The sequence below is a fragment of the Polyergus mexicanus genome, unplaced genomic scaffold (genome assembly GCF_030449975.1).
Source record: "Polyergus mexicanus isolate NDT 795.1 unplaced genomic scaffold, iyPolMexi1.0 SCAF_24, whole genome shotgun sequence".
Lineage (NCBI taxonomy): Eukaryota > Metazoa > Arthropoda > Insecta > Hymenoptera > Formicidae > Polyergus > Polyergus mexicanus.
Window position 1 is genome coordinate 782,225 of NW_027223344.1, and position 14,185 is coordinate 796,409.

At 36.7% G+C, this 14,185-nt stretch overlaps 2 long non-coding RNA genes and 1 pseudogene across 2 annotated transcripts; 2 read left to right on the forward strand and 1 right to left on the reverse strand.

Moving 5' to 3' along the window:
• Positions 1 to 3,834: 3,834 nt before the first annotated feature.
• On the forward strand, positions 3,835 to 5,359 carry LOC138942900 (uncharacterized; annotated as a pseudogene).
• Positions 4,655 to 11,198, reverse strand: LOC138942901 (uncharacterized). Its single transcript, XR_011448395.1, has 3 exons — positions 11,111 to 11,198; positions 10,389 to 10,539; positions 4,655 to 4,857 (listed from the first exon to the last, which is right to left on the reverse strand). It is a non-coding gene; the product is annotated as an uncharacterized lncRNA (long non-coding RNA).
• LOC138942902 (uncharacterized) lies at positions 6,513 to 8,983 on the forward strand. Its single transcript, XR_011448396.1, has 3 exons — positions 6,513 to 6,655; positions 7,571 to 7,705; positions 8,621 to 8,983. It is a non-coding gene; the product is annotated as an uncharacterized lncRNA (long non-coding RNA).
• Positions 11,199 to 14,185: the final 2,987 nt, after the last annotated feature.

A 14,185-nucleotide genomic window follows, 5' to 3' on the forward strand; every position in this document is an offset into this window, starting at 1 on the left:
TATCTTACACAAATCTCATAGACGTAGTATAGACACAACCGTAAGAATCAATCAATAACGAGCGTTCGTAGTATTTCAGTCAATATGGCTAAAATATTATGAACACGCGTATTAGATGATTCTTACGGTTACGTCTATACTTACGGCTAAGGAAGATATATAGAACAGACCTTAGATAAGTAATTGTCTGCATGGAGAGTCGCGGTAATCATAGATATACTGTCATCATCTGCCACCCTAAAACAATACTGCTAAAGCATCGAGAGGAGTCGTCAAAGGATCGCTGCGACGAATCAAGATGGAAGTGACCTCGCCCTACGGTTCACAAAGAGATTACGTTCGCATCCGATATATATTGACAATCGCATTTCTGATGTACAAAAAGTGTCTCATGTATGACGAGATGGAAGTGTCAAACTTAGCGATGAACGCCGATAAAGAATAACCAAGATATACGACAGCATATCCCGATAAATAGATTAGGACGATCATCGATCGCTAAAATTCGTACTCGCGATCCGTCACTCGCCACATTGGCAGACACTATACTTATCACAGACTGCGCGAAACATGTGTTTGGAGAACGGAATCTCGCGACAAACACATAACTGATACGCGCGAAGCGACGGACTCGGAGTATAAATAATCGCGGTAGACGCGTACGCGTAATCCAATGGGAAGATCGAGCGATCGTCCGTCGCTAGATTCGACACTCGCGACCCGTCAACTCGCCATATTGGCAGATACCACACTTATCACAGACTGCGCGAAAACACATGTTTGGAGAACGGCGTCTCGCGACAAACATATAACTGATACGCGCGGAGCGATGGACTCCGGGTATAAATAATCGCGGTAGACACGTACGCGTAATCCAATGGGAAGATCGAGCGATCGTCCATCGCTAGATTCGGCACTCGCGATCCGTCACTCGCGGTGTTGACATATACCACACTTATCACAGATTGCGCGAAACACGTGTTTGGAGAATGACATCTCGCGACAAACACTCGAATGCGCGAAGCGATGGACTGAATGCAGATAACCGCGGTAGACACGTACGCATAATCCAATGGGAAGATCGAGCGATCGTCCATCACTAGTTTCGGCACTCGCGATCCGTCATTCATATTGACAGATACCGCACTTATCACAGATTGCGCGAAACATGTGTTTGGAGAACGGCGTCTCGCGACAAACACTGATACGCGCGAAGCGGTGGACTCCGAACACACAAAGTCGCGGTAGACACGTACGCGTAATCCAATGGGAAGATCGAGCGATCGTCCACCGCTAAATTCGGCACTCGCGATATTGGCAGATATCACATTTATCTTCTTTTTTCTTCTTAGTTATTCCCACCGGTTGGTGAGAATTTTACACCTTCAACTGCACTTTGAAGTTATATAATGTCCTCGATCAGTTTATTTACAGTTTTGTATCATATAAATTGTCCAGTTGTCCATTCATCTTCTTCTCAGCTTGCATCACACTTATCACAGATTGCGCGAAATATGTGTTTGGAGAACGGCGTCTCGCGACAAACACTGATACGCGCGAAGCGACGGACTCCGAATACAAAAAATCGCGGTAGACACGTACGCGTAATCCAATGGGAAGATCGAGCGATCGTCCATCGCTAGATTCGGCACTCGCGATTCGTCACTCGCGATATTGGCAAATGCCACACTTATCACAGATTGCGCGAAACACGTGTTTGGAGAATGACGTCTCACGACAAACACTGATACGCGCGGAGCGGTGAACTTCGAATACAAAAAATCGCGGTAGACACGTACGCGTAATCCAATGGGAAGATCGAGCGATCGTTCACCGCTAAGTTCGGCACTCGCGATCCATCACTCGCGATATTGGCAGATACCACACTTATCACAGATACCGCGAAACATGTGTTTGGAGAACGGCGTCTCGCGACAAACACTGATACGCGCGAAGCAGTGGACTCCGAACACACAAAGTCGCGGTAGACACGTACGCGTAATCCAATGGGAAGATCGAGCGATCGTCCACAGCTAAATTCGGCACTCGCGATCCGTCACTCGCGATATTGGCAGATATCACATTTATCTTCTTTTTTCTTCTTAATTATTCCCACCGGTTGGTGAGAATTTTACACCTTCAACTGCACTTTGAAGTTATATAATGCCCTCGATCAGTTTATTTACAGTTTTGTATCATATAAATTGTCCAGTTGTCCATTCATCTTCTTCTCAGCTTGCATCACACTTATCACAGATTGCGCGAAATATGTGTTTGGAGAACGGCATCTCGCGACAAACACTGATACGCGCGGAGCGGTGGACTTCGAATACAAAAAATCGCGGTAGACACGTACGCGTAATCCAATGGGAAGATCGAGCGATCGTCCACCGCTAAATTCGGCACTCGCGATTCGTCACTCGCGATATTGGCAAATGCCACACTTATCACAGATTGCGCGAAACACGTGTTTGGAGAATGACGTCTCGCGACAAACACTCGAATGCGCGAAGTGATGGACTCTGAATGCACATAATCGCGGTAGACACGTATGCGTAATCCAATGAGAAGATCGAGCGAGCGTCCATCGCTAGATTCGGCACTCGCGATATTGGCAGATACCACACTTATCACAGATTGCGCGAGACACGTGTTTGGAGAAAGGTATCTCACGACAAACACTGTACGCGCGGAGCGGTAGACTCCGAATACAAAAAATCGCGGTAGACACGTACGCGTAATCCAATGGGAAGATCGAGCGATCGTCTACCGCTAAATTCGGCACTCGCGATCCGTCACTCGCGACATTGGCAGACACCACACTTATCACAGACTGCGCGAAACATGTGTTTGGAGAACGGAATCTCGCGACAAACACATAACTGATACGCGCGAAGCGACGGACTACGAATATAAATAATCGCGGTAGACGCGAACGCGTAATCCAATGGAAAGATCGAGAGCGATCGTCCGTCGCTAGATTCGACACTCGCGACCCGTCACTCGCCATATTGGCAGATACCACACTTATCACAGACTGCGCGAAACATGTGTTTGGAGAACGGAATCTCGCGACAAACACATAACTGTTACGCGCGAAGCGATGGACTTCGAGTATAAATAATCGCGGTAGACGCGTACGCGTAATCCAATGGGAAGATCGAACGATTGTCCATCGCTAGATTCGGCACTCGCGATCCGTCACTCGCGGTATTGACTTATACTTATTACAGATTGCGCGAAACACGTGTTTGGAGAATGACGTCTCACGACAAACACTCGCATAGCGATAGATGACAGTTAAGAATCGTCAAGATACGCAACCGCATAATCCAGTGGTTAAACCGAGACGATCGTTCATTGCTAAATTCAGCATTCTCGTCTCATCACGCATGACACATTCTTGAAATGTCAGAAATGCGATTGTCAACAAAGCGGACTCGAACGCAATATCTATATGAAAACCGTAAAGTGAGATCACTTCTATCTTAATTCGTCGGAGCAATGCCTCGACGCTTCTTTCGACGCTTTACATGTTGAATGGAACATCTATGACAGACGAGTGAATTACGCAAAACATGTATTTGGAGAATGATCTCGCGACAAACCCTGCAATGCGCAATCGATGGACATCGGTTAAAAACGACAGAGATTTGCGACCGCGTAATCCAATGGGTAGATCGAAACAATCGTCCTTCTCTGGATTCGACATTCTCGATTCGTCACACGCTACTTAAGATATTCGAGACTTCTAAAAAAATATAACTTCAATTTAGAGAGGAAGGCAAGCCTCTCGGAAGATAATAGCAAACCACCGAGAATATCTTGCAAAAAAACCTCTCTCATCTAGACCGTAAAGCATGCGAAGTTTGGGGCAAAAAACAAGATACTGAAGAGTACAATGAGTGGAAAATTGAACACGAACAAGTCTGCCACATGAATCATTACGGTTCATCTGGCAAAATGGAAGTGGACGCCATCAAAGAGATGTTTCAGAGATCCGAAAACCTGTATGGAGTTAAATATACGGACTACATTGGCGATGGCGATTCAAAAACCTATAAAGGTATCATTGATTCTAAACCGTATGGAGATAATGTGATTATAAATAAAAAGGAATGCATTGGACACGTGCAAAAACGAATGGGCGCGCGACTCCGAAAATGTAAAAAAGAAAATAAAGGTATTGGTGGCCAAAACAAGTTAACTGCGAAGATGATTGACAAGCTCAGCGTATATTACGGTCTTGCAATTCGTCGAAATTATGATTCGGTGGAAAAAATGCGAGACGCCATCTGGGCTACATTCCATCATTACAGTTCGACAACAAAAGATCCGCAACACCAACTTTGTCCCGAAGGCTTCAAATCGTGGTGTGAGTGGCAACAGGCAAAAGCCAACGGCACTTTAAACAGGTACGAGCAAAGTTTCAAAACCTTATCTGAAGAGGTTTTGAATGCGATTCACCCTATCTATAAAGACCTGTCTAATGAAACGTTGCTAAAACGTTGTCTCGGCGGGTTTACCCAAAATATTAACGAAAGTTATAATAATTTAATTTGGAGAATAGCCCCAAAAATTACGAACAGCAGTGCTCGCATCGTTGAAACAGCAACATATATAGCAGTTTGTCTATTCAACGAAGGAGCCACATCTTTATTAAAAATAATGAACACAATGGGGATAAAAACTGGGCGAAATGCAGCGCAATTCACAGCTTCAAGTGACACTCACCGATTCAGCCAAGCAGAGACATTCGCGCGCAACACGCGACTCGGGAGGCCAGAATTCATCGCCGACTTGCCAAAAGTCAATTGGAGGACGAAAATTTGGCTAAGGAGGATTCACTTTATGGGCCTGGAATAGATGATTTCATGTAAGTTGAAAAAAATCAGTTTTATTGTAGTGTAAACCTGTTGTAAAACTTTAAAAGCTTTTTTCTCGAAACCATGTTTTCAAAATCGGTACCGGCCGAAACTCGAAAACGGCTCAACCGATTTAATAGCGGTTTAGACCTACCGCAAGTATATAAAATTTTGTAGTCCCTATCGGATGCTTTTTGCAATTTTTTAATTATTTCTGTTTTTTTTTTCTTTAAACAAAATGAAAATTTTGGCCAAAAATCGATATCTTAAGTTTGAAAGTCCGCCATTCTGTTAAAAATCAAAATTTTAGAAATCCCATCCGATAGGGACTACAAAATATCATAAATTTTAAGACCCTTTTTGATTTCTTTGTTTCAGATAAACCAGCTCGGAGATTCCGCCGGTACCGCAAAACCCTACAAGACATGCAAGGCCTAGGGCGAGGGGCTGTAGGGAAAGTACTTTCCATACAAATAATAAACAAAAATCAAAAAATGCAATCTAAAATGTGTACTTTTATTTGTGAAAAAAACCGATCCTCGTAGCTTTTATATTTTCGCCGAAAAAAAATCATGAAATATGCTATTTTTTTTGTCCGAGAAAGGTATATGCCCCCTTAAAAAATTTAGCACCGGGCCCAAGTGGCCAGAACTTTTTCATTTTTGGTTATACTTTGGTTATACTTGGTTTGATTATACTTTCTCAACTTGGATAACAGGACTTGACTTTCTCAGCTTCGAGGATGAAGAAGCAGTGAACAGACGCATCGCAGAGCATTTTGTCAACTTAAATGGAAAACATGGCGATGATGTATTGATGTGTTATACCTATTTTCCATTTAGATTGACAAAATGCTCCGCGATGCATCTGTCCACTGCTTTTTCATCCTCGTAGCTGAGGAAGCCGAATGCTGTTGTCCAAATGTGAGAAAGTATAATCAAAAACGTGCTTGCTAGAACAATGCGAGAAATGAAATATTAAAAATTGTTAGTTTTCATTGAGATCTTGTGAGCATTAATGTATGCAGAATTTATATTTTTTTAAATAATAATGCTTATATAATAAATATATTAAAAGCAATGTGAACGCGCACTGCTTTTAATATATTTATTATATAAGTATTATTATTCTAAAAAATGTTAGTTTATGATATAAGTATACTGTTGTACACTTATACCATATACCGTATACTTATATCATATACTGTATACTTATATCATAAACTAACATTTTTTTAAATAATAATATTTATATAATAAATATATTAAAAACTGTGCGTGTTCACATTTTTAATATATTTATTATATAAGTATTATTATTTAAAAAAATGTTACTTTACGATATAAACATACCATTTAATTAATGTATGTGACTTTGTATTTTATATTTTCAGAATTAAATCATACTTTTATTTAAGAAATAGAGTATTATATGAGCATTAATGTATGCAGAATTTATATTAATTAATATAAAGTAATTAATTAGCCTAAAATATACAATAATTCGTAAAGATAATTGTAAATGGTAATATATAATGCGCATATATTTCTAAACTTTATCTCAAAAATTCATTTTCAATGCGAATTTAAAATTCTTTTTATTATTTTTGATAAAAAAATAATTTAATAGTACATTTACATATTTTTTCTTTGCAGGTTAAAATTTAAACGTACAGAAACGCAGGACTCGTTTAGCAAGATGAACAATAGTCATTAGGATCAGGGGCCCACCTCAACAGGGTGGCCGATGAGAATGGTCGAGAATATGGGACTTATGGATGGCCCGAACAGGCAAATAATAATCAAAATATAAATTCTGCATACATGCTCATATAGGATCTCAATGAAGAACAACAATTTTTAATATTTCATTTCTCGCATTGTTCTAGCGAGCATGTGTTTGATTATACTTTTTCACATTTGGACCACAGGATTCGGCTTTCTCAGCTTCAAGGATGAAGAAGCAGTGGATAGATGCGTCCTGTTGTCCAAATGTGAGAAAGTATAATGAAAAACATGCTCGCCAGAACAATGCGAGAAATGAAATATTAAAAATTGTTAGTTTTCATTGAGATCTTGTGAGCATTAATGTATGCAGAATTTATATTTTTTTAAATAATAATGCTTATATAATAAATATATTAAAAGCAATGTGAACGCGCACTGCTTTTAATATATTTATTATATAAGTATTATTATTCTAAAAAATGTTAGTTTATGATATAAGTATACTGTTGTACACTTATACCATATACCGTATACTTATATCATAAACTAACATTTTTTTAAATAATAATATTTATATAATAAATATATTAAAAACTGTGCGTGTTCACATTTTTAATATATTTATTATATAAGTATTATTATTTAAAAAAATGTTACTTTACGATATAAACATACCATTTAATTAATGTATGTGACTTTGTATTTTATATTTTCAGAATTAAATCATACTTTTATTTAAGAAATAGAGTATTATATGAGCATTAATGTATGCAGAATTTATATTAATTAATATAAAGTAATTAATTAGCCTAAAATATACAATAATTCGTAAAGATAATTGTAAATGGTAATATATAATGCGCATATATTTCTAAACTTTATCTCAAAAATTCATTTTCAATGCGAATTTAAAATTCTTTTTATTATTTTTGATAAAAAAATAATTTAATAGTACATTTACATATTTTTTCTTTGCAGGTTAAAATTTAAACGTACAGAAACGCAGGACTCGTTTAGCAAGATGAACAATAGTCATTAGGATCAGGGGCCCACCTCAACAGGGTGGCCGATGAGAATGGTCGAGAATATGGGACTTATGGATGGCCCGAACAGGCAAATAATAATCAAAATATAAATTCTGCATACATGCTCATATAGGATCTCAATGAAGAACAACAATTTTTAATATTTCATTTCTCGCATTGTTCTAGCGAGCATGTGTTTGATTATACTTTTTCACATTTGGACCACAGGATTCGGCTTTCTCAGCTTCAAGGATGAAGAAGCAGTGGATAGATGCGTCCTGTTGTCCAAATGTGAGAAAGTATAATGAAAAACATGCTCGCCAGAACAATGCGAGAAATGAAATATTAAAAATTGTTAGTTTTCATTGAGATCTTGTGAGCATTAATGTATGCAGAATTTATATTTTTTTAAATAATAATGCTTATATAATAAATATATTAAAAGCAATGTGAACGCGCACTGCTTTTAATATATTTATTATATAAGTATTATTATTCTAAAAAATGTTAGTTTATGATATAAGTATACTGTTGTACACTTATACCATATACCGTATACTTATATCATAAACTAACATTTTTTTAAATAATAATATTTATATAATAAATATATTAAAAACTGTGCGTGTTCACATTTTTAATATATTTATTATATAAGTATTATTATTTAAAAAAATGTTACTTTACGATATAAACATACCATTTAATTAATGTATGTGACTTTGTATTTTATATTTTCAGAATTAAATCATACTTTTATTTAAGAAATAGAGTATTATATGAGCATTAATGTATGCAGAATTTATATTAATTAATATAAAGTAATTAATTAGCCTAAAATATACAATAATTCGTAAAGATAATTGTAAATGGTAATATATAATGCGCATATATTTCTAAACTTTATCTCAAAAATTCATTTTCAATGCGAATTTAAAATTCTTTTTATTATTTTTGATAAAAAAATAATTTAATAGTACATTTACATATTTTTTCTTTGCAGGTTAAAATTTAAACGTACAGAAACGCAGGACTCGTTTAGCAAGATGAACAATAGTCATTAGGATCAGGGGCCCACCTCAACAGGGTGGCCGATGAGAATGGTCGAGAATATGGGACTTATGGATGGCCCGAACAGGCAAATAATAATCAAAATATAAATTCTGCATACATGCTCATATAGGATCTCAATGAAGAACAACAATTTTTAATATTTCATTTCTCGCATTGTTCTAGCGAGCATGTGTTTGATTATACTTTTTCACATTTGGACCACAGGATTCGGCTTTCTCAGCTTCAAGGATGAAGAAGCAGTGGATAGATGCGTCCTGTTGTCCAAATGTGAGAAAGTATAATGAAAAACATGCTCGCCAGAACAATGCGAGAAATGAAATATTAAAAATTGTTAGTTTTCATTGAGATCTTGTGAGCATTAATGTATGCAGAATTTATATTTTTTTAAATAATAATGCTTATATAATAAATATATTAAAAGCAATGTGAACGCGCACTGCTTTTAATATATTTATTATATAAGTATTATTATTCTAAAAAATGTTAGTTTATGATATAAGTATACTGTTGTACACTTATACCATATACCGTATACTTATATCATAAACTAACATTTTTTTAAATAATAATATTTATATAATAAATATATTAAAAACTGTGCGTGTTCACATTTTTAATATATTTATTATATAAGTATTATTATTTAAAAAAATGTTACTTTACGATATAAACATACCATTTAATTAATGTATGTGACTTTGTATTTTATATTTTCAGAATTAAATCATACTTTTATTTAAGAAATAGAGTATTATATGAGCATTAATGTATGCAGAATTTATATTAATTAATATAAAGTAATTAATTAGCCTAAAATATACAATAATTCGTAAAGATAATTGTAAATGGTATTATATAATGCGCATATATTTCTAAACTTTATCTCAAAAATTCATTTTCAATGCGAATTTAAAATTCTTTTTATTATTTTTGATAAAAAAATAATTTAATAGTACATTTACATATTTTTTCTTTGCAGGTTAAAATTTAAACGTACAGAAACGCAGGACTCGTTTAGCAAGATGAACAATAGTCATTAGGATCAGGGGCCCACCTCAACAGGGTGGCCGATGAGAATGGTCGAGAATATGGGACTTATGGATGGCCCGAACAGGCAAATAATAATCAAAATATAAATTCTGCATACATGCTCATATAGGATCTCAATGAAGAACAACAATTTTTAATATTTCATTTCTCGCATTGTTCTAGCGAGCATGTGTTTGATTATACTTTTTCACATTTGGACCACAGGATTCGGCTTTCTCAGCTTCAAGGATGAAGAAGCAGTGGATAGATGCGTCCAGTTGTCCAAATGTGAGAAAGTATAATGAAAAACATGCTCGCCAGAACAATGCGAGAAATGAAATATTAAAAATTGCTATTTTTCATTGAGATCTTAAGGCCCTGTGCATAATAGAAAAAATATTAAAAATAGGAATAAAATATTAAATATCAGGAAGAGCAATTTGGAATTATTTTACTTCAAACAAGGGAATGGAATGGATTAACGCATAATGAAATAAAAAAATTAAAATTAAAAATAATTAATCCATTCCGTTTCCTTGTTTGAAGTAAAATAATTCCAAATTGCTCCTCCTGATATTTAATATTTTATTTCTATTCCTAATATTTTCTCTATTGTGCGCAAGGCCTAATATAAAAAGATCCCAATATAAAAATTATTTTAGACTTACGCCTGGATTTCTTTTTCTCCTAATCGTACATTATGACCACCTTCATAACTTTGCCAAAGCGAGTAAAATAGAATTCTAGGTCTGTCTTTGTCACATTACTTGGCAAACCATCAAGAAAAACTTAGAAAGCCACCACTGGTTTTGGATCAATCTGTAATATAAAGTAATTATAATTACTCGTCATTTTATATCTCTCGGCATTCCCGATATATACGGATATACGATCGGACGAATAAATAAAACGCGACGAACGCGATGTTCCATCATTTTCCCGATACTCACCTACACTTCGCGATTAGTCTTGTAACGGCGGACCCCTCGCGAAAATGGCGGTCGCAGGCAACTTCATACCGACGCCTTCTTCCTTGCCCTCCTCCTCGCCCCCTCTTCCCTTCGCGACCACCGCACGAACGAAATATACCGATCGCAAGCCCGAATTCTATCACAAATATCACACGAATCGAGAAAATTAAAGAATAACGCGATACAATTGCTCGTATATAGTATCGCGAACGAACACAATATTATATTTTCGCGACACTCCCGATATTCGCGGTGCTACGCAATTGACTATGGCGGAAGACTATCGAACGCGGCCGCGTATCCTCTCGAATCCCTTTCCATCGCGGACTACCTCACGACCATAAACGAGATATAATAGTCGCAAGCCTGTTTAAGATCGCGAATATTAATATTTCACAATTATTGTACAATATACTTACTTTTTTGTATCCGCAACTCGATCCCGAAAGAGCGCACGTCCTTACGCCACAGTGGTCTTCCCGGAAGAGAGGGATACCAACCACGAAGGTCAAAAAAGTGATGCAATAAAACAAAAGATAAACGACAAGTGCGTGCAACCGAAGAAACCGATCGGTAGCAACGCAACGTGATTGGCTCTTACTTTTAGAACCAACAAATCAACGTCGAGTAGTTAATAAGACAATAATACCCGGTTTCTTTACTTCCCGATAACTTTACTCGGCAGATATCTCGCAGAATCAATCAATCGGGTCATCCAACGGACATCTTTATCTAGGAGATAGCTGTCGGGAGATGTGAAAAAAATCGGGCATAACTCAGTAAGGGTTACAAACCCATACGGTGGATTAGGGTAACGAAAAGGGAATCAATTACGAACGTTTCGCAGTTTTCCTTACGCTATTTCGTTAGGTTCGCCCTCTCATTGTTCTGCAAAACGCGACCATTCGCTTAGGGACATAAAGCGTAATAAATTCTTACGAGGAGAGAGAGAGAGAGAGAGAGAGAGAGAGAATTCAGTTTGTTATAACAAAATAAATATACATATATATTTTAAAGCCATTAAACATGAAAAAGTTTTAAAGCCACGGTACATAAAAAAATCGTAAATATATAATAAGACGTAAGAATTTCATCCATAGAAAATTTTCAAATTTTACTTTCGTTTCAATATGGCTGCTTACATTCTCGACTGTAATTGGCTTTCCTTACATCTTAAGTCTTATCGCTTAAGTTTTTTCATGTATCATAGCCTCGTTTACACCGATATACTTTAATACCTACTTTATACTATATTACAATCACAGGGCCGCGTTCGGAAACATCACCCGTGTGCATAGAGTGTCGTTCTATCTTTGTTCAATTTTTGGTAACTAACAAAGATAGAACGACGCTCGTGCGTATACGGATGATGTTTCCGAACGCAGCCCAGCCATTCTATTTTTTGAAGGAATGACTATGATTGGCCAGTGTAGTATACCGTCCCCCTTACGAGATAAAAGTAGAAGTGGAAATGGAAATACTCATATGGTGAACGTAGAATAGGTATCCCCACTTCTACTTTCATCTTCCTAATATCGTTTTCGAATGAACGGATTAATGCAATCCGGTACAATTAATCACTATATTTTATTACGAATTCGAGCCTTTTTATTGACAGAGACAATGACGTCATTAATCGCTCTGAGACCGATTGTCAATTTTTCGGTCAGTATATAAGGGTGTTAGATATATACTTACGTTAATACGTATTAAAATATACATATTATATCGATATGGATAGAAGCATCATAAAACTCGTACCAAATTACGCATTAAAGATTAAAAACTAAAGATTAAAATTTAATTAATTAGAACAAAAGGAGCTAAAATTTCTTTATTCCGATTAATATTACATTTGAATCTTTCATCTCCAATCACAATGCCGATAGTCTGATATGGGCTTAAGAGCCTACCCAAAGAAATTTACTATAAGTACATAATGCATATGCATCATAAAGAAATTAACCAATCAAGTGTCTAGGACGCCATATTGCTACCTTCTTCGTATTAGACAAATGATTGGTTGATTTTTCTGTGCATTACGTATCTATGAACCTTTATCTAAATAGACCCTAACTACATACATTCGGCAGGTCATTAAGTACAAAAAAGAGGGAGACGTGTCGCATTTTTAGAGGGCGCGCGCATTGAGTTATCGCACGTGTCTTCCAGATCGAAATTAAATATTATGTCGCGAGAATAAAGTATCGTAAATGTAGAAGCGAATAGTCGGGCAAGGTGAAGTCGTCCTATCATCACGTTGCCCTAAAGCCCTTGATAAATAGGAACTAAGACAGACTACAGATCTGCTGGGAGGGGCTTTTAGTGGGTATTGTCCGGCCGTTTATTTAGGTTGGGTCGAGTCCCACACACGCCCTAGGGCCGGTCCTAGGGTACGCATTTTCCCCTCTCGTCGATCGAAAAAAAAAAGGTGAAGTCAATCATATAGTCATATAGTCACTCTGAATTTAATGTTAGTTTAGAAATGCCACAATTGTCGCGGACGTTTCGTGCGCGTTTCTCCCGCCAAAAAGTAATCCAGTCGATATCGAGTGTCATACGAGTTGTCGCGAGCGATCTTCTTTCTCTTTATTTATTCGTATTCGTATCGTTAACTGTTACACCAAGTCGTGAGTAGATGTATTCTTGTGATTGATTTAAATTCACGTGCTGTCAAGGTTGAGAGTCGATTGACAATGACCAATGCTCTCGATGATTACGAACATTTCTTAGCGATTAAGTAAATTTATATTCGATTAATCATTTATTTATCTCTTTGTCACAATCATAATCTGCAACTGAAATCTATGCACGCACGAAAAATTTACATCGATGCATATTTATCTAGATGTACATACGGTTAGTCGCGATACAAATTGGGTCGCGAATTGGATCGGGATAACTAACCACGTCGATAAAAAAAACAGAGCCGATAGCGCTATTAGCGCCGCGTGACCGCTAGAGGAACGAATAATCGGGAAAGCGGATAGCCAATCATATAGGTACTTTGAATTTGGTGTTAGATTAGAGATGTCACAATTGTCGCGGACCTTCGCGCCCATTTCTCCCGCAAAAAACTAGTTCTGTCCTGTCCAGTGTCGGGAATGTCGTATTAAGTTGCGAGCGATTATTTCTTTCGTTACGTATTCGTATGGTTAACTTACGCGATCCAAATCGACTAGATGTGATTCTTGTGATTAATTTGAATCTATGTGCTGTCAAAGCGAAACGACTGATAACCATAATGCTTTTGATGCTTACGAACATTTCTTTGTGTGTGAGTAAAGTTGTTATATCCGATTTTATCATTTATTTATCTTTCTGTCACTGTTACGAATCATAATCGATTAAAATATGTAGATATAAATATCATCTCTCTGACTAAAATTTTATTGTAATAACGGTCGCATAACTTTCGAGAAACTTCTGACCAGCTCTATGGAGAACAATCAGGTAACCATGTGTGTGTGTGGGTGTGTAACGCTCGCATATTC